The following is a 20,747-nucleotide window of genomic DNA, read 5'->3' on the forward strand; positions in this document are numbered from 1 at the left end:
GTCACTGCCTTAGTTTTATTCTGGTGACAGTGGCAGCAGTACCAGCTTGAGAAGCGGAGTTCAGCCAGCGTTTATTGTTTCGCCCGGTGGTGGTGCGACCGCAGTATTTTGTATCTTAAGATACACGATACACCCTTCAATGTATCGGAAATACAGATACTGATACACGTATTTCGAGACGTATCGCGATACAGATACAAGATACCCAAAGAGTATCTAAGATAGTATCTAAGATACATGTATCTTCGATACTGCCCAGCACTGCTCTCGTGTGTGTCCGGGGAGCGCCTGAGCTATACTGCTTTTCATCACTTCCATATACATCTTCTTTAATCGGAAAATATTGGCCCTTTATGCGCTAGGTTGACCACAGCGTCATTGTCGGGTATGCTTTATAGAAATATTATGGCATCTGACAAGTTGTATTTAAGTATGATGTCTCGTAGACAGCGACCCGCCACGGTGGTCTAGTGGTTATGGTGCTCGACTGCTGACCCGAAAGTTACGGGATCGAATCCCGGCCGCGGCGGCCGCATTTTCGATCGAGGCGAATATGCTAGAGGCCCGTGTACTTAGATTTAGGTGCACGTTAAAGAACCCCCGGTGGTTGAAATTTCCGGACCCCTCCACTACGACGTCCCTCATATCTTGGTTTTGGGACGTTAAACCCCAGCAATTTATTATTATTATCGTAGACAGCGCTTCTGCAATAAACATGCTGCTGCGTGTGAGCTATGGCGTAGACTACTCATCATGGATGCGAAGTTGCGTGTGCTTGCAGTAAGCACACGAAGAAAATGCGATCTCATATGCGCAAGTTTCCCTTGTGTGTCACTTCCACAAGTGTGCAGCGCTGCAGCATCCGTGAGGGCTTGTGTCCATTTTTCGTTGCTGCTATGAACCCCTCTCGCTCTCTCTTTTTTGCAGATGTACGGTTGTATAGGTGAATTAATTCTGCGGAACATGTGATGAACGTCGAATAACGGGTTCTTTAATTTGTACATTCATTTGCCCGCGCTCTAGTGACCTTCCTGCTTTCATTTTTATCATCTTTTTATCAGCTGCCGAAAGAGCTGCATCTCAACATATTGGTAAGGATCGTGGTCGTGTACTTCTTACCACTACAAGTGCAGTCACTTCGTAAGGGCGGCTGCACTTCTATGAAGATTCTGCTTAATAGCAAGCTCGTATATGATGTGTTAGCGATTTCATTTGCACGTTCGATGTTCATTTATTTATTTCTTGTTTAGCGGCAACTGTAGCGTATACACGCATAAAGTGCCTGCGACAACAACCTTTCTTCCCAAATCACTGTGCCTCGATTTCAATTTTTCCGCCTGTATTCTCGCCGTTTATTGTATCGCTGTACAAATTATTCTGTTCTGTACAAACAAATGATTACCGGTACACCGTTTGCCAAGAAAGTCGTGTAACGTATGAGGTGTATGTCAAACTGTAGCATCGCGTGTCGAAGCAGCTCGTGGCGTCGCAAGCGGCGTTGCAGCACTGTCGGCAGATGGCGCCTGCGATCGTTGAAGGTAAGTCACGGCAAACTTTCTGATCCCGATTTCATCAAACTTATACCTATAGTCAGTAAATGGCAAAAGTAAGTATCTAGCGATTGCTTGTAGTAGGTAATAAGGCTATAGACAATATATATGGTAATGCCTCAAAATGTCAAACGCGGATACGCAATCATACAGTGCTGACTCAAGATTGCCCGCATTGGGAAGAGAGGTAACAAAACTTATCATCGGAGTTATGCAGGGAACGGGAAGTGCGTTTTAACAGTTCATTTTTTTTTGTAGGTTGATCTCTTAAAATGCAGACACTTGAGAGTAGTATTAAAAGCTTTCTCGCAGATCTGCGCAGTCAAGAGACCGATATACGGTTTCAAATTTGAAGGCGAACTTGGGAAAATATGTCACAGCACATGCTGCGTATACGTTAAAAGAATTGCTGGGCGTAATTTTTTTTTTCGGTATAGCAACCGTGCCTCATGTTAAAATTGATCTAAAGTAATCAGATACATCTTACATATTTAGGGAGTGTAATTCTTCGGGCGAGGTGGTGCGAACGCGAATTTAGAGCCACTCAACGATCACTGAAGGGAGCAGAGCGAGCTGCAAGCATATCTGGTATGATGTGATCACCACCTTGAACGAAAAGCCGGCGTGATCGATATATGAAGCAAAAAGGTCGCGTTCACTTCGTCGTGGCGGAGTTCGCGCGACTAAACACATAAAGCGACTCTCGCGTGACTCGAAGGCAAAAGCAACCTTCCCTTCTTTTTTTTCTCAGTCGATGTATTGATCCTCCCCTGCCCCCTTCCGAAAGCTTTTCTGCACCAAACGTGGTTTTGCACTGCTTGCAGGATCGGAGGCATTGCAAGCTTTCTGCACGTCACCTGGTTTTGCACGGCCTCCGTGATCTGCCCACCTCTCGCCAAGCGACGATGTGATTTAATGACTGCATCATGTGGCGTCACGATGACGTCGCAAATTTTGGTGATCTGCGACGTCATCAGGTGGTTTTTCGCATCACTCGTGTTGACAGCGCCGACGCGGGACACCGACGGTCAATTGTCGCGTTTGATGAGGCTTTCGGCTTAATATAAAAAAGCGCAAATATCGGGTGACCGCGAGAGCTGCACGTTCACTTCATCTTTGCGGCGTTCGCCTGACCAAAAATATTTTAAAAAGCGGCGTTCGCATGATATAAAGTGCAAGGTACAGTAGCCACACCGAATGGCTTTGGCCTTCGCGTCGTCTTAGCCGAATACATAAGGGACCCTGTGAGTCTGTGTGTGCGTTTTTTAAATGCGAAGCATTTCTTAGCGGACTTCTGCGGCTTTGAGCTTATCTCTCTATATATCTGTCTGTCTATCTATCTAGCCGCCTACGACTTTGCGCTCTCCTGGCCGTTTTGTTAATGCGATCTATATCAAAATTGGCATGGCATAACCTGACTGTATGACGAACATAAATGACAGGTCATAACATGAAAATCATGACATGCATGTCATGAACGACATGGTGTACGTGCCACGGTGTTGGTGCTCTTGCGGCCGTTTCGTTAACTTGCTATATAACAAAAACGGTATGGCGCGAGGAGAATGTATGACAAACATAAATGACAGGTACAGTCGGCGACAATATGACTCGCAACACGGCAGCGCGTGGCCTCACGACTTTAAAGATTGCGCATTCCTTCCACTAGCCCTTATTTCTACAACTAAACGCTGTTCTCTCACTCGAGGGTGCTCCCAAATAGGAAAATAATATTTAGTTACAGAAATGAAGCAAGTTGAAAGGCATGCGCAATCTTTAAACTCGTGAGGCCACGCGCTCCCGTGTTGCAAGTCATATTCAGCGCGACTGTACAATCGTGCAAATCATGACACGCATGTCCTGTACAGCATGATTTACATGGCATGGTCTCGGGGCGCTCGCGGCCGTTTAATTAGATGAATACATACCAAAATTGGTATGGCATAACATGACTGTATGACGAACATAAATGACAGGCGGTAACATGAAAATCATGACATGCATGTCATGTACGCCATGGGCCCACGACATACATGCCTCGCTCAAGGCGCGCTTGCGGCCGTTTTGCTATCTTAAATGACAGGCGGTAACATGAAAATCGCCCAACTCGCCCAACTTACCACTCTTTTGCTATCTTAACATGTACCAAATTTGGTACTGCATGACGTGACCGTATGAAGAAAATAAATCACAGGTGGTAACATGAAAATCAAGACATGCATGTCATGTACAGCATGATTTACATGCCACGCTTATGGTGCGCTCGCGGCTATTTCGTGACGTCACTATATGAAGAACATAAATCATAGGTGGTAACATGAAAATCATAATACGAATGTCGTGTAGGGCATGATTTACGTGCCATGCTCATGGTGCGCTCGCGGCTGTTTCGCTAGCTATACACCAAAATTGGTATTGCATGGCGTTACTGTACGACGAACATAAATGACAGGTCCTAACACGCAAATCATAATATGCATGTCATATGTACGGTATGATTTACATGACACTGTCTTCGTGCATTTCCGGCTGTTTTGTTAACTTAATATACACCAAAATTAGTATGGCATGACATGAGCGTGTGACGAACATAAATGATTGGCCATGCGTTGTCTATACCAGAATGTACGTTTCATTATATAAAAGACTGCACATACATGCATGCATGGCAGACATGGGATATATAGTGAACTAGATGTCATGATATGAATGACTTCATCTTCCTCAAAGAGAAACAAGGCGATGTATGCAGTTCTCTGCTGGCTGCTACGCATTACATCGATTCCCACAGTGCGCGGGATCTTCCGGATTTTCCCCCCGAGATAATGAAGGGCGAGGGTACACAAGCAAGCCCAGCAAACTCCGAGTACTATACGCTAAAGCTGCTCAAATACAGGAATATACGCGATGCGCAGCGCCTATAGGGGCGCCATTGAAAGCCGCGTAGCGGCGGCCGTTAGAACCACTGGCAGGTCGAGTAGCAGACGCCTCCTTTCACTGCAATCATGACGGAAGTGCGCGCGTGCGATTTGCCACTTGTGCGCGTCCCAAATAATTACTATTGCGGCGATAGTGTGCGCAAAGGAGCCGCACTTTATAATAGTGGACATGTGTCCGATGTCACAGCTGTGTGGGACGACAATGTCACCATAGGCGCCAAGTGTTTGCCACAGACAAGCGTCAACAAACTTCCCTACGAAGTGGAGCTCATCGTAAGTACACCGCTTTCTTTATAACGTCCCGATCACTAATGCCTGCATGCGTTGACGCATGAACCAACGTTTTTTTTTCTCGACACAGTAGCTTCGTTTACGTGCCATGTGTTTATGTAGTAGATTTTGAAGGAGTGCTGTCGCACCGGCGCATGAATTTCACAGGTGCGGCCACGCGAAGGGTCAGCGTTGGTAAAACTTTGAAACCAGCACGATAAACTTGTGAAAAAATATCTCGACAGCTTGCGCTAGTGGCGCGGGACTGAGTCACTGCGAAGCTGGTGGTCACCTAGCTTGTCATAGCAGCTTGGCTACGTATTTCATGGGTGTGTTCAGATAAGAACGTCGATGCATGTCCGTCGACCCCTTGTAAGTTCGCTGAAAAAATATATTTTGTTGTCTATAAGTGAATACAGGCGTTCTCTTATTATTTCGACGTTTCTTAAAGCGAATTGAGCTGTTTCTTGTTTATGTTCTTCCTTTTTTTCTTTTTTTAGGGAGCGGGCGAGCGCGGTCGGGCAGCAGAAGCGCCGCTTGTGCCGCCACGCAGCGTCTGCGTTATCACGTTCCGACGTGCCATGGGGTCCTCTCAGTGGATCCTCTCCAGCCACCTCCTTTGTGAGCCGTACGCAGGCACCGGTGATCGCATTCCAGTGCCATCATTAGGTAGAATCAGGGGCGTAGCCAATGGGGGGGGAGGTTCAACCCCCCCGCCCCCCAAATTTTTCAGTTTTGCTTGCGTATATATACACGCACACACACAAACGCACGCACGAACATACATGAAGTATGGTTGAACCCCCCCCCCCCTTCCGAAAAAAAATTCTGGCTACGCCCCTGGGTAGAATGCAGCCAATTTCGTGCAGCACACGTGTGATTCCACGGCGCTTTTGTAAAGGAGCCGTCACCTGCCCCACATTCTCTGGCATTGCGCTTCGCGCCATTCGTTTTTCAAGAAAGCCTAGGCATCGCGTCTTATCAGTAATAACAACCTCATGTGCATTGCAGCGTCTACAATGCAGGCGAGGCGACCAAGTGTAAACGTAGTAGCGTTCGCTGAAGACGTAGCGACATAAATGGAGAAATAAAAACACGGTAATAGTTCTAACACTCCCGTGAACAAAGCGCGATTGCTTACCTTCTACGTTCTTCTACGTCGTACAGCCGCAATCCACCGCCGCAGTCGCTCTCGCTCATGAAATAGCACCGGAAACGTGTAGAAGTGCGTTCCTGGCGATTTTTTTCGGTGTGTTTAAGCAGCCAACAACGCAGCAGTTATTTTAACACGAAAGTGTTTTATGCCGGGGTCCACCAAGACTTCAGTGACGTATTTCCGTCACGGAAATGACGTCGAAAAAATGTACACGATCAGATGGCAAGGAAAAAAAGTTCCGGCAACAGGCATCGAACCCACGACTTCTCGGTCCGCAACAACAGATGCCGGGCGCGCTATCCACTGCGCCACGGTCTTTTTTTTTTTTCTTTCCACATACTCTGGAAGCTTTACAAACGCGCCTTTTATATCTACCACTCTCCCGGTCGGCGGGGTGGTGTTGCCCTCTGGGAGAGGCAAAGTAAAGTAATTCATCATCACTGTGTCCTCCTTGATTAGTACCTGCAACGCGTTACACGTTTGTCACATTCGGCGCGTTTTCAATAGAAGTGCAATTTTGTCAATGCCTTAACACACCGCGAGGTGGCGACCTTAACCCAAGCGTGGTTTAAAGCGAGGTAAAAGCGTCGGCCTCGTTCATAGCGTCACGCTAATCAAACCAAAAATAGCTTTGCGACGCGCGCCTGCCTCACCTGGTTGTAACACCGCGTTCCCGGCCTACGCGCTCGCCCCGAGAAAAATTGCGGCCGGGCTTCCGGGGTGGCACGACGCGCTTTGCGTTTCCCTCTAGTGCGGCCGTGGTGTTCAATCACATTTTAAAATGTCGCAGGATGGGGACCAAGTTCTGCGTCCAATATGCGACGCTCTTCTGGCTATCGCAACTGGTTCTCTGATTACGCTTTCACCGTTAACTACTACAGCTACCACAAGGGTTTGTTTAATCATTGAACATGGACGTTAGTCGTCGGCATGGAGATGTACCACCAAGCATCAAAGTGGGTGCATCCACGTTAAACGGTGCTACAGCTGCCAGACATCAATATGCATTGTGCAAACTCTCTTATATCAATGTACAGTAAACATTCAGTTACTTCTATAAGGGCACGTTTTACTTTCGTGTTATTCCGATTCCTATGACGGAGGGATCAACCATGTTTTTTTTTTCTACAACGCTGAGGCCCGACAGAGTCGCTCAATCACGATGAAAACACATCCATCCGTGCACTCGCGTAGACGCTTGCGGGAACACTGCTCGCCGGGACCCATCAGCGATTCCGAGCCATGGCGGCAGATGGCGTTGTCGGCGCTTTGCGCATCGCCTATACTTTGAAAATACATGACGGATGACACTAGACAGGCTTATCGAAATTGAATGCAAAAGGTTGGGTTCGATCTAACCCACCAGGCCTGTAGCCAGGAATTTTTTCCTTGTGACACTAGACAGGCTTATCGAAATTGCAAAAGTATAGTCAAAAGGTTGGGTTCGATCTAACCCACCAGGCCTGTAGCCAGGATATATATATATATTTTTTTTTTTTTGGAGGGGGGGCACTTCCGAAGGCCTTGACTACTTGAGAAAGTCGTCTATTTTCATTACTTTCGATAAAATAACCCCTCCATCAAAATTTCGGGGTGGGGGGGGGTGCTGTAGGCACCCCCCCCCCCACCCTGGCTACGGTTCTGTATCCCACTAATCGAAGTTCGGACAAATTAATGAGCACGGTGCTTTGAACGACAGAGTCACACGAGTAAGGCCGAGAGGCGATAGTTTTCTTTGCATCTGTGAAAAGGCGGACTTTCAGTAAAGCTGACAGCGGCAATCCATTGCACATTTGTTCTAAATTTAACAAATATTTATGTCTGTAATGCTTGCTTATTCCTGGTTTCTTTCAGCTCGAATGACGGCTCTCCAAGATGGCGGCCACTTGATCGACGAACTGCATGTCACAGCACCATTTGTGCTCTCTGGCTCACGTAAAGTCTGTACATATACAGCCAGCACGCAACGCAGCTGGTGCGCAGTGACCCCGCGACTACACGCTGTTGTGCCATAGCACCTGACCGAACGTGGAAGCAAGCCAACACCTGCACTTCGCTGGTACTCCAACGGCATCGCATCGCGGCCAGCGCCTGCCCTTCGACCGAACGAGAAGGGGCCAACACCTGCGTGCTGCTCGATCCAGCGCATCCCCGAACACACAATGGACTGGTACTTAAGGCCGTACCAGTCCGTTGTTAGAGAGTGGACCCAGCCGACGTGGTCGGGCTGGCAGAAAATATTTCCTTCATCTTGTCCTTCTGACTGCTCCGAGCACGATGCACAGCCGTGTTCGCACCGGCCACGCAACTCCATTCCCAACACCGGTTCCAGCGGTGGGATACCACGACCCGTAATCTCAGCAGCGAACCTGAGGGACGACCTCGGGTCACAACAGTGGCGGCAGCGATGGGCCATGCGACCACCAGTCATAACAGAGGCGGCAGCGATGGGATATGCAACCCCATTCGTAACAACGCATACGTCGCTTCAGTGTCAGCACAGGTTTCCTCCCATGCCTTGCACTCCTCAAGCGCATCAAACTCGTTCTGCATTACAAACGCTTCACAACTTCCATTAAACACCAAGTCAATGAAGCCTGTATATCCTGTGATAACGGCACGTATCTGCGTGGTGTAACGGAAATCCTCTTCGACAAGCCATTTGATAAGTTGACATTTTCTGACGCTAACACATTATGCAAAGCAAACCTGCCGTAGCATCATGTTTGCCATACCTACGAACTCGAATTGGCGAGCATCGAACACAGAGTTCGTTATAGGCAGCGGAAAGCACGCATTCTTTTCGTTTCGATAGCCATTACAGGCATAGTAGTGTGATGGGATTCTCCATTAGGGTGGGCCCCTATGGAGAACCCTAGCTAGCTCACACTGCTATGCCTCTTCAACTATGCTCTTCGTCAGCCAGTTTTCTGGTTAGGGGACCCCAGGGACCAGCGCTGGATAGGTGGCGCGCCGAAAAAGTGCCCCTGGCGGGGAGTCGCGATATAACACAGCCGCTCTCGCCCAACACCACCTAGTCAGTCTAGGTGGTGTTGTCTCGCCCCGACGGCGGGCTGCAGTGCATCGCCGTGAGCGCACGCGCGTTCGCCGTTCCCGCGATTTTGGCGCGAACAGATCGAACAGCCATTGCGTCTGTAATGCTGCACTATGGTTTAGAAAAAAATGAGTTGACGACTTTCACAGCAAAAGCACTGGAAAACAGAGAGACGCTCTACAAAGCGGACTACGTCTATGCATACGGCGTCGAAGAGACAGTGCTGTGCCGCGATGGCGACTCCCTCGTCATCATTTTCTCGCTGCGTGCTGGGCTTTGTGTCAAGTCTGTGCAAGTTGACAAGGCTCCATTGTTAAGTCCGTGCTGAGTCGATACCACACTGCCCACTTCTGCAGTAAAAATGAAAAAAAAAAAAAAGAAACCAGGGGCAACGGGTAGTTGCGTCATTTCTTTTTTTTTTTTTTTTTTTCTGCCGTGGTATGTATGCCCAGTGCGCGGTATGTATGCACGCGGACGTTGATCAAGCAAAGCACCGTGGTAGGACAGCATGTATGGTGTCCGGCTGCTATGCTCGAGGGCGCGGGACAGAATCCCGGCGCCGCGGCTGCCGCATTTTCGATTGGGGCGAAATGCAAATATTACTTAGATTTATGTGCACATTAAAGAACCCCAAGCGGTCAAAATCCTGATTCCCACCCAACGGCGTGCCTCATAATCATACCTTGTTTGGCATGTAAAATTCTCGCCATTATCGATGTTGATCAATCCAAGACATCTGACACTTCTTTAGCGAGGCATAAATTCCGATGTCACTTCGCCACGGCAGCCAGTGCAGAAAGAAGCTTTAGCGCATCGGCTGACTGCAGAAAGCTAAGCTTCGAGTAGTCCGCTGCTTTATTCCTAACAAGAACCCTCTCTGTAGCACAACGCGCCACGATGGTGTAATGATTATGGTGCTCGACTGCTGACCCGAAGGTCGCGGGATCGAATCCCGGCCGCATTCTCGCCTCCATCGAAAATGCTTGAGGCCCGTGTACTTAGATTTAGGTGCACGTTAAAGAGCCCCAGGTGATCGAAATTTCCGGAGCCCTCCTCTACGGCTTCTCTCGTAATCATATAGTTTTGGGACGTTAAACCCCAACAATTAGATACCTTGTGTGTAGCACAAATGAAGTTAAGCGGAGGCATCTCAGCATCGAGTATCCATCGTGTGCGTATTAACAGTTCAACGGCTTAGGCGAACGCGAACCCGCACGCATCTTGTAGACTACTTGCCTATCATATCATTCACTTCACGTGGTGGCATGAGGCGATGGTGGTGGTGGTCAGATGAGACAGTTCTTACACATGCCGTATGCTGCCTAATATGCCCGTTTTATTTGCGGCAAAACACCGGTTAAATTCTGCTCTTTGGCCCTGGTTTCCGCTGGTAGCCGTCTTCACTACTGAATAAATCTTGCAGACACGCGCAATTCGGTTTAGAAACCGGCCCGACGCCACTTGAGAAGAGAGCAAAAGCAGAACATGCACTGTTTGCCTGACTGCCTGGATGCAACGCCGCCTCCGTTCTTATTCATGTGGCTTAGAAGGAAAACAAAGAATACGTCCTCCCTCATTTCTATGTATTGTGACACTTGAATACGCAACAGTAGCGCCAGCATCCTTTTGTTTTTTTTCTGCGATCCGCGCCCGCATCGCCTCTACCAGTCGCCGCTCTCGTCCGCGGGAGCGGCTGGGATATGCGCGCTTTGACCACCAGGGCGGTGCTGCCCGCACCGCGGAAACTCGAGCGCTGGTTCCCTTGGATTCGAGCGTGCGCATAGTAGAAAGAGAGAGTGTGGGAGGAGGGCTAGTGGGTCAGCTGAACGTGTCTTCTCTAGACGGCATGTGTTCGTGCCCCAAGCAGCGACGGTCGGGGCGGCTAAGCGCAAAGGAGGCTCGTGCGCTAGTTGCTTCGCGCGCACTGTTGGTACCGTCTTTCTTCACCCAAGCTTCACCAGCGCTTTCCTCCTCCCCCAGCCGCCTTTTTAAATTATTTTATTTTTAATATTTCTGCTGGCCTCAGATTAGCTGCGGTTTAATACCACTTGAATCGTAACCACTCCCCTGCAGTGGGTGCATTAGGCCGCTATCGAAATATACCAAGGCACACCAGCTTCACCCAAGCTTCACCAGCGCGTTCCTCCTCCCCCAGCCGCCTTTTTAATTATTTTATTTTTAATATTTCTGCTGGCCTCAGATTAGCTGCGGTTTAATACCACTTGAATCGTAACCACTCCCCTGCAGTGGGTGCATTAGGCCGCTATCGAAATATACCAAGGCACACCAGCTTCACCCAAGCTTCACCAGCGCGTTCCTCCTCCCCAGCCGCCTTTTTAAATTATTTTATTTTTAATATTTCTGCTGGCCTCACATTAGCTGCGGTTTAATACCACTTGAATCGTAACCACTCCCCTGCAGTGGGTGCATTAGGCCGCTATCGAAATATACCAAGGCACACCAGCTTCACCCAAGCTTCACCAGCGCTTCCCTCCTCCCCCAGCCGCCTTTTTAAATTATTTTATTTTTAATATTTCTGCTGGCCTCACATTAGCTGCGGTTTAATACCACTTGAATCGTAACCACTCCCCTGCAGTGGGTGCATTAGGCCGCTATCGAAATATACCAAGGCACACCAGCTTCACCCAAGCTTCACCAGCGCGTTCCTCCTCCCCCAGCCGCCTTTTTAAATTATTTTATTTTTAATATTTCTGCTGGCCTCAGATTAGCTGCGGTTTAATACCACTTGAATCGTAACCACTCCCCTGCAGTGGGTGCATTAGGCCGCTATCGAAATATACCAAGGCACACCAGCTTCACCCAAGCTTCACCAGCGCGTTCCTCCTCCCCCAGCCGCCTTTTTAAATTATTTTATTTTTAATATTTCTGCTGGCCTCACATTAGCTGCGGTTTAATACCACTTGAATCGTAACCACTCCCCTGCAGTGGGTGCATTAGGCCGCTATCGAAATATACCAAGACACACCAGCTTCACCCAAGCTTCACCAGCGCGTTCCTCCTCCCCCAGCCGCCTTTTTAAATTATTTTATTTTTAATATTTCTGCTGGCCTCACATTAGCTGCGGTTTAATACCACTTGAATCGTAACCACTCCCCTGCAGTGGGTGCATTAGGCCGCTATCGAAATATACCAAGGCACACCAGCTTCACCCAAGCTTCACCAGCGCTTTCCTCCTCCCCCAGCCGCCTTTTTAAATTATTTTATTTTTAATATTTCTGCTGGCCTCACATTAGCTGCGGTTTAATACCACTTGAATCGTAACCACTCCCCTGCAGTGGGTGCATTAGGCCGCTATCGAAATATACCAAGGCACACCAGCTTCACCCAAGCTTCACCAGCGCGTTCCTCCTCCCCCAGCCGCCTTTTTAAATTATTTTATTTTTAATATTTCTGCTGGCCTCACATTAGCTGCGGTTTAATACCACTTGAATCGTAACCACTCCCCTGCAGTGGGTGCATTAGGCCGCTATCGAAATATACCAAGGCACACCAGCTTCACCCAAGCTTCACCAGCGCGTTCCTCCTCCCCCAGCCGCCTTTTTAAATTATTTTATTTTTAATATTTCTGCTGGCCTCAGATTAGCTGCGGTTTAATACCACTTGAATCGTAACCACTCCCCTGCAGTGGGTGCATTAGGCCGCTATCGAAATATACCAAGGCACACCAGCTTCACCCAAGCTTCACCAGCGCGTTCTTCCTCCCCCAGCCGCCTTTTTAAATTATTTTATTTTTAATATTTCTGCTGGCCTCACATTAGCTGCGGTTTAATACCACTTGAATCGTAACCACTCCCCTGCAGTGGGTGCATTAGGCCGCTATCGAAATATACCAAGGCACAACAGCTTCACCAGCGCTTTCCTCCTCCCCCAGCTGCCTTTTTAAATTATTTTATTTTTAATATTTCTGCTGGCCTCACATTAGCTGCGGTTTAATACCACTTGAATCGTAACCACTCCCCTGCAGTGGGTGCATTAAGCCACTATCGAAATATGGCCACCTAGGCCGGCAGTCGAACCCGCATCACCGAGCTTAGCACGGTGACGCCTTACCTGCCAAGATACCACGATAGGTAGTTAATACAAAACTTTTAGATCTCATTTGAGAAGGCAACCCAAGAATAAGATACTGGACGCATTCGTAAAGGCATTGTCTTTAATAATGTGATATCGATATGAAGAGAAGACAATATGCAACATCTGCACTGCGCATGCAGTTAACAGTCAACCGGGAGGAGGTAAGATGGACACACACCACATTTAATGTGGGTGCATTGGTGATAGAAACAACGTGAGGACAGTCAACACTAGTTGCATAGTTGCACTTGCACTGCCAAAAAACAAAATGCCTTACTGCTGAAACATAGTGCTGAGCATTAAAGCTTGCTCTCAAAAGCTTGAATGCACCCGAGAAAAAAAAAGTGTTACCATCTTCATCATAAATAAGTTCATTATTATAACTCTTTGTTCAATTCACGAGGCTGCAAGGGGTCATAAAAGTGCTTTTTACAAAAACACAACTGTCTCTGAAAGTTACTATTACCCTGTCCTTTGTTTTAGCATTCATGCAGCAACAAAATCCCACGGGGCGACATTGAAAAGTGTATTACTTTACGATCAGAGGAGGGATACTTAAAATTGCTCACGAGCGTCCAAGAAGCGAATATAGTACAGTTGCCTTCAGAAGTGCCCTGCACTCACATACCGATTTACTGCAGCCTTCACCAGGATAAGTCCAGGCAATCGCATGCGTCAATGTTAAATGATGTGTTGCTAATTCAAGTTACTACAAACATGCTCAGCAGATAGCTGCACAGAAACAACTAGTTGACAGCTAAAGCCTGTCTAATGCGCTTGAACAATGTCATGTCATGTTGCTTTCTTTTTGTTCCGCTCACCCTTAATATAACATATGTTCTGATGTGGGCACTAACAAGGTGCCATTTATAATCTGCACCCTTATGCCAGCTGCTCTCGTCTACGGAACTATCACTGCAAAAGAAACCACATTAAATGTTTTTAACAGTTACATATTTTTGTCCGGGTAAAGCTAACCTTCTAAAAGAGTCACCAGCAAAGTTATGCTTGGCAATCAGCCCGTAAATGTAACTCACCAAACATATAAGCACCGGCACTAAATTAATTAATCTTTATAATAAAACAATTCCTGTTAACAGTGGCTTACTCTAAATACACAAATGGTAGCAAAAACCTTGAAATAGAAGAAACAAAACAAAGCAAGAGGGTAATAATGCTAGTTCAATCTGATTAGAATCTGCCATGGACAAACTAAATTTTAAAAAAAGCAAGCGTTCACAACCAACGAAAAGTTGAAGGCGAATGGGACAAGGCCCACTACTGACGCAATGCCAGTGTTATATCACACATTCATGCGTATGAAAAGGTTCTTGTGTTAGTGTCCCTCCATGTAGCTCCACTATCCAGCTTAAATGCCAATGCAACAACACAACTGGGTTCCAGCACAGCACTGATGGGATGTGGGCACTGTCGCCGTCAGCTGTGACTGCATCGTAACTGATCCCTGGCACCCAACACTACGTCCTAGATATCCACGTGGGCCCTGTAGCCGATTCTTTACCAGCGTTCAGACCTGGCAGTTATCCTGCAAAGGAAATGAAGCTTTCAGGTTTTACACCAGGTGCAGAATAACTCGAGTCTAATCTCTCACCGAATGGCCATTGTAAGCCAATGCAACCATCCTATTTTCTCCACCCTTGGAGGGCAACAACTGTTGTACTTCTTTCTTTTTCTGTTTCATTTCATGCCGATTCAAACTCCAATAAACCTGTGTATCATAATCTAGGCAAGCTGCCTTACTGATGCAAATGTAATGGCCCTCCCTTATTTTAATCGAACATTTAGCAGTTGTTGCCCTGTTTCCTGTTCCTGTCTTTGTGCAGTCTCCAATCAATTTTTTGGATGCCCAATTATTACAACTGCTCAACTGAGTAAAAGTAAAGATCACATCTAATGGAAGCCAGCACCTACCACAAGCATCTACAGTTGAACCCCTTCATAAGAGACATGGATATAACAGACACTTGGATATAATAGACACCATTCACCCACATGGCTGGGCACCCTACCTCCCCAATTAATCCGAACTTTTTTGTAACAGACACTGGATTTAATAGACAGTTGGTTGTAAAGGACAACTTTTTGTTGAATTATAGTCAACAGTCTCCCTTGTAACAGACATTTTCAAAGGGGCCCTGCAACACTTTTCCAAGTAGCCATGAAATGGCTTCACTAAAGGAACTTATTGCCTCACGAATCGACCGCCGCAAAAATTTTTAGAATCCGTCCAGTATGAGCGGAGTTACAGAGATTTGCTGCACACTGTAATTTCTTTCTCTCTTCTCTCAGCGCGACGAAAGTGCTGGAAGCTAAGCAGGGGGGGATGGCACGAGGAAGAAGGTACGTCATGCACCTCGTGACCTTGAGCACATTCTTTTTTTTCTTCAAATGTGTGCCGTATTTTCGGTGCGATCGCAAGCGTGGGCAAGTGGTGGCCTCTCGTGGCGGTCGCACTAAGTACTGAGCACGCCATGTTCAAATCAGCCAAAGGCATGGAACCTGCCTGTGACACCGTAAGCATCATTTTTTTTCGAGAGAAGAGGAAGCGCTTTTTAGCTGACTTTGCTAATTTAATGTAAATCCCAGGCCGCGTGCTGCGCTATAATGTTTGGCTTCAATTACCTATTAGCAGCGTTTTCCGACCATGCTGAAAAAGTGTTGCAGGGCCTCTTTAACATTAAAAGCAGCGTCAATGACTGCTAAGTGAGGTTGCCACTAGCTGTGAACAAAGCAATTAGACAGATATACGAACTCACTATTTACTATAACGTCAACAAATGTGGTGTGGGTCGGTCAGTTATAAAACAATGAGAAGTAACTTCAATGCAAATGCAATGTAGCAAAACGCTTCAAGCTTTCTGAGGGTACCAATGCAACAGTACAGTCGATCCCGGATATATCGAATTATTGGCTATAACGAACAGTTGAGAAATCCCCTTGAATTTCCCATGCAAAAGTATGGGGCTGGTGTGCACGTATATCGAACTCCCGCACAGCGAAACATCCGCTATATCGAATGCTGCCCTGCGCCGAAGCCCAGGAAGTGCATTTTTCCTAACAAATATTCATCATTTTTCGGCCGCATTCTTATAAGTTCCAGTCCCTCGTCACGCGCAGGTGACGAAATTGCGTTGCTCTAGTTCACTGAGCAGCGCTTGTCAGTTCACCGGTATATTTGACGCACGATCCGCCGGTTTTAATGCATGGGCTAGTGTTTTTCAAAGAGGCTGATTGCCGAGGGCACCAAAATGAGAATTCGAAGTGACTTGGCAGCCTTGTTGTAATGTTTGCATTCCCTTCCTTGTCTGTTTGCGCACGATAGCATGCGGGCCCGCAAGGCATGGCCTTCGAGATCCGTAACCTCGTGACGTATTTCTAGTGTTTTCAGTTTTAAAATGCAGATCTCAGAGGCTACGCTTTTTTTCACATTTCTCGCCAAAGTAGCGGCTGCCTTCTACAAAGCCACAAGTGCCATCGGTATCGCCAACATGTCGACAGTGGAGAAATGTTTCTTCTTTTCCGGGCGCCGTATCGGACGGGAGCACAGCGAGTGACTTTATCGGTGCAGATAATGATGTAGCTGTTTCTGATTGCATCGATGGCGACATCATAGCTGATGTTGCCGGTGCTGCGGAAATGGACCCATGCGGTTTGAAGATGCCAGCCGCCGTTGCCACTGCTAAACCCTTTACCGCGCTACAGAGCTCGCATCAGCGTTCAGCGTCGATCACCGCTGTTGTGGCCGAAGGTGTTGAATTTACTTGTCTAGAAAGCTTCAATGATATTGACGATGACTTGATAAATTCACGGTGGGCAAGAAGTGAGACAAGTTTATGGTCTATTTGCATGCGAAATAAAGTGCGCTAGCTTGCAAAAGAAGTAGTTCTCGCCTTGTTCTTTAGCATATGTGAGCGAATCGTTATGTTCGCGCTTTTTACGATTTTGGAAAACTGTGTCGAGGCCGGCAGTGCTTTAATTAAAGCCTTAAATACGCATATTTCGTATTTCGAATTATCGACAGATCGAACTATTTCGCGGTCCCCTTCGAGTTCGATATATCCAGGATCGACTGTACATGCAGGTAGTGTGTGGGTAAAGAATGCCGGGAGCACATGGCAAGCTGTCCTGTTTATGTTGCTCTCAACCAAGATGCATCATATTGCATGGCTGACATTACCCCTCACGCTGCATTCTATTAACGATGAATCTACGTCGCAATGTCTAGCAAAGCAGTCGGCTGCACCTTCACTAACATGAAGAAGCAGTCGTGCCTACTTCTAAGAAAGCGCAACAATAAGCACGTAATGCGAAAAAGTTGTGGAGAAAACACAGATTGTATTCTCTGTGTAGCAGTCCACCAAGCAAATCATATAACATAACAAATGGCATATAATGAGCCTTCTGCAACACGCTGTAGCCTTCTCTTGAGCTTATTTTATACGTAGGGTGCCTACATGAAAATAATAGTTGATCAGAAAACCAAAACGTGGCACCCTGCTTACAAAAGACTCCTCAAATAAGAGACAAAAACTGGTCCCAAGTACATGTCTCTTAAAAGGGGTTCAACTGCAACAAATTTGCATATGTGCTTACAGCAAAGCAAAACCTGGCATGGATATAAAACCTTCCAATATTAAATTTTGTGCAGTGACAACCTTACATGTAACATGCACACCTTGCAGGACTGTAACGGTGCATGGCACCCACCGTATGATGGCTGGGCATTCAACAACCTCATGGCCTCGAATATAGCGAAATTTCCAGCATACAGTAGACCCTCAGTAAAAGACCCTCTTAAACGGAACAACTGCCCCTAATACGATTGGTTTCATATTTGGATTCTGCACTCCTGTTCACCTCTCAGTAAACGGAACACATTTTCATGGTCCCTTCAGGTTCTGTTTAACGAGAGCCTACTGTAGTTTTTTTCTCTGCTGCACAACAATGAGCGAAAGCATGTAACCAAGTTTCCTGTTTGGCCAATGTTGCAGAAAACAAATTTTTCGCTAACTCTTTTTTTGCCCAACCCTCCAGTGCACTCCATGACCCAAAAATTAGTGAACTGCAGTGTGCATGGCATGATTAAAAAATAGAGGGAGAGATGCTAGCTATTAATCAGCAATGTGATGTACTGCTTTCTTCGCGTGTTGTCCGCAAAGCTGTGCTGAATTCTGGGAATGTGAGCCAATTAGTTCTGGTGCAGTTCATCAAACCTGTAACCTAATGCTCCCACACTTTGCTTGAAAGGAGAACAGCCAGCTCACCTTACCTTGGCATCTGCCCTCAGTCACATTCGTTCTTGACAGTGACCATAATGTGGTTTGTTTGGTAGATGAGGTACACAGCACTCACAAAAACTGCCTGTACCCTGGAAGAGAAGGCAGAGAGGTGAAGCAAAGGCCTTTTCTACGACTGCTGCACACTGTGCAAATAAAAAAAGCATTGATGTACACTGAATAAAAGCAAGTATCATTGTAACCGCATGAAACATTTTCCTGGCATGTTTCTGGTGCACCAATGGCCGCCATGCGTCATAAGACTGACATGCTATTACTAGGTAATCCCACAAAAGGTTCATCAAATCAACTGTTTTTGCAACCGAGTTATAAGTTTGCATCGGTCCAAAATAAACGATGCATTACACAACGTGCATGCATCCATATATGTATTTAACTTAACAGGCAGCAAGGCTTCTGTACTGTCCTGTTTTGGCACTATTTTCAATAGTGACAACTTCTACGTTGGTCAGCATATGCCAGTGGTTGGTTCAGGCGACGTTATTAGCCACGGCCAACTTAATATGCCTGAACAGAATCATCCTGGAAATGGACCTAAATTTCTGTCACGCCTCCACAGATGTTGGCCAAGATACCCGAGAGTAAATGAAATGTTGTATAGCAGAGTTGCACTTTTAGATACTACAACCAAAGAATCCAACATGAGCACATCAGAGGGAAATTGTATACGTCATAAAATCACTATCGCTCATTTCGCCTCTTCTCGGGAACGTATGAGTTTGTACACCTGTTTGAATTGGAACTTGCCTTGCCCATAATCCGATACACGTCTGTGCAGTCTACTAACTGTCACAAGATCCTCAGTGTGAACATATGTGTAGCGCACTCAATGCCGAGTGCTCATGTCATCTATGAAACACTGTCCTGCGTTGCAAAGAGTTTGTTCGCTTGTGTTCCCCTTATATTTTTAGCCTGTAAATGGCTGTAGAGTGTGCATAACTAGTGTCCTCCAATCACTACTTCTGCTCCAATCACTTATGTGCTTTGATTATTGTTTGCACTGTCCATAAGGTAAACATATGATAATGGACAGTGCCTTTGTATTCCACATGATGGATGGTTAACGCTGTACAAAGAGCAATGAAAATAAAAGCAAGAACAAGACGCCATGCAGAGAAAAATTCGGAGAGGTTACCTACACAATCACTAAGGTACATCGAATCCATGCTAATGATGAGTGGAATGACTGCATCACAATAGGATTTGCAAATGTGCTAACAAGAAAAAGCTGTATTGTAACACATGTTCTGCTCTGTCAAACCTGTGCAACTACCCCAAACAACTTCACTTTCACTCGTACTGAAGATTCAAGAGGACATGTATAAACACACACACACACGTACAAATACATACACACAGCCCAAGTTAGCGTGCAGTGCAAGACCAGATTGCACAGTACTGTAAAAAAATACAAAAATTCAAGTTTTAATATCTCACTTACTGTCCCTCCTTGAAGAATTCCTTTAGGGTGTTGCTAAAACGTTTGGAGTACTTTACAAACTCCCGTTTCCGATGTTCCAATGCCTGCGAAAGATAATGCCGTATATAAAGAGCAAACAACACACAAACTTCTCTTCCAGATAAGTGAGCATCACAAACTTATTGGGTTTTAAGCTGCATGGCAGTGTTCAGCAACACCACTTATTCCATCACTAAGAAGATGGGAAAAGCTTTCACTTGAGTTGGACCACATACCACACTGTAGTTTGTGCGTTTTGAAATGGACACGTGTAGTTCCAACAGAAGCTTTGGGCATGTGGTAGGATGCAACACAAAGTTGGAGATGATACTGATACCCTTAACACTGATCTGACTGAACATCAGATGTTCAGTATAAACATGTTTGCACGCCATTAAAAATTTACAATCAGGCAGAGATACGCAGCGAGAACCAATGCTCCACTTCAGAAGCATACAGAAACAATTTCTTATGCTTACAAAATGAAATGCTTGCTGGGGAAGCCTTGCGAAATGGCAAAATGTATGGTTCACATCCTACTTTCAGTTCTGCTTTTATTAGATTCTTCAAAGAGCGTATGTGTACGAAAACTATTTGACACATCAAGTGTCAAATATTAAAGTGAACAGATTAAAGTGAACAAGGCTTCCGTAGTGATGCCGAAACAGCTTTTATTTGTTTTTAGTTTTTATTTTGGTTGGTGTCTTTCGTTTTATTGACTCAAACTATCAGTATGCCATCACAGCTACAGATGCCATGCTTTTCTTAACATTTCACCACTCTTCGGTAGTGGCTAATGCTGCTTTCATTTTTAACCTGCTTTTTCATTGACATGGATAGTTAACTTAGTAAACTACTTGACATATTTGCGTACGGCTGCTGTTTAACATAAAACTTTAGCATGA

General features: G+C 46.3%; 1 long non-coding RNA gene across 1 annotated transcript; it reads right to left on the bottom strand.

Moving 5' to 3' along the window:
• Positions 1-13,126: 13,126 nt before the first annotated feature.
• On the bottom strand, positions 13,127-19,911 carry LOC119387789 (uncharacterized). Its single transcript, XR_007415458.1, has 3 exons — positions 19,825-19,911; positions 18,356-18,454; positions 13,127-14,611 (listed from the first exon to the last, which is right to left on the bottom strand). It is a non-coding gene; the product is annotated as an uncharacterized LOC119387789 (long non-coding RNA).
• Positions 19,912-20,747: the final 836 nt, after the last annotated feature.

Source organism: Rhipicephalus sanguineus, chromosome 3 (assembly GCF_013339695.2).
Source record: "Rhipicephalus sanguineus isolate Rsan-2018 chromosome 3, BIME_Rsan_1.4, whole genome shotgun sequence".
Classification (NCBI taxonomy): Eukaryota; Metazoa; Arthropoda; class Arachnida; order Ixodida; family Ixodidae; genus Rhipicephalus; species Rhipicephalus sanguineus.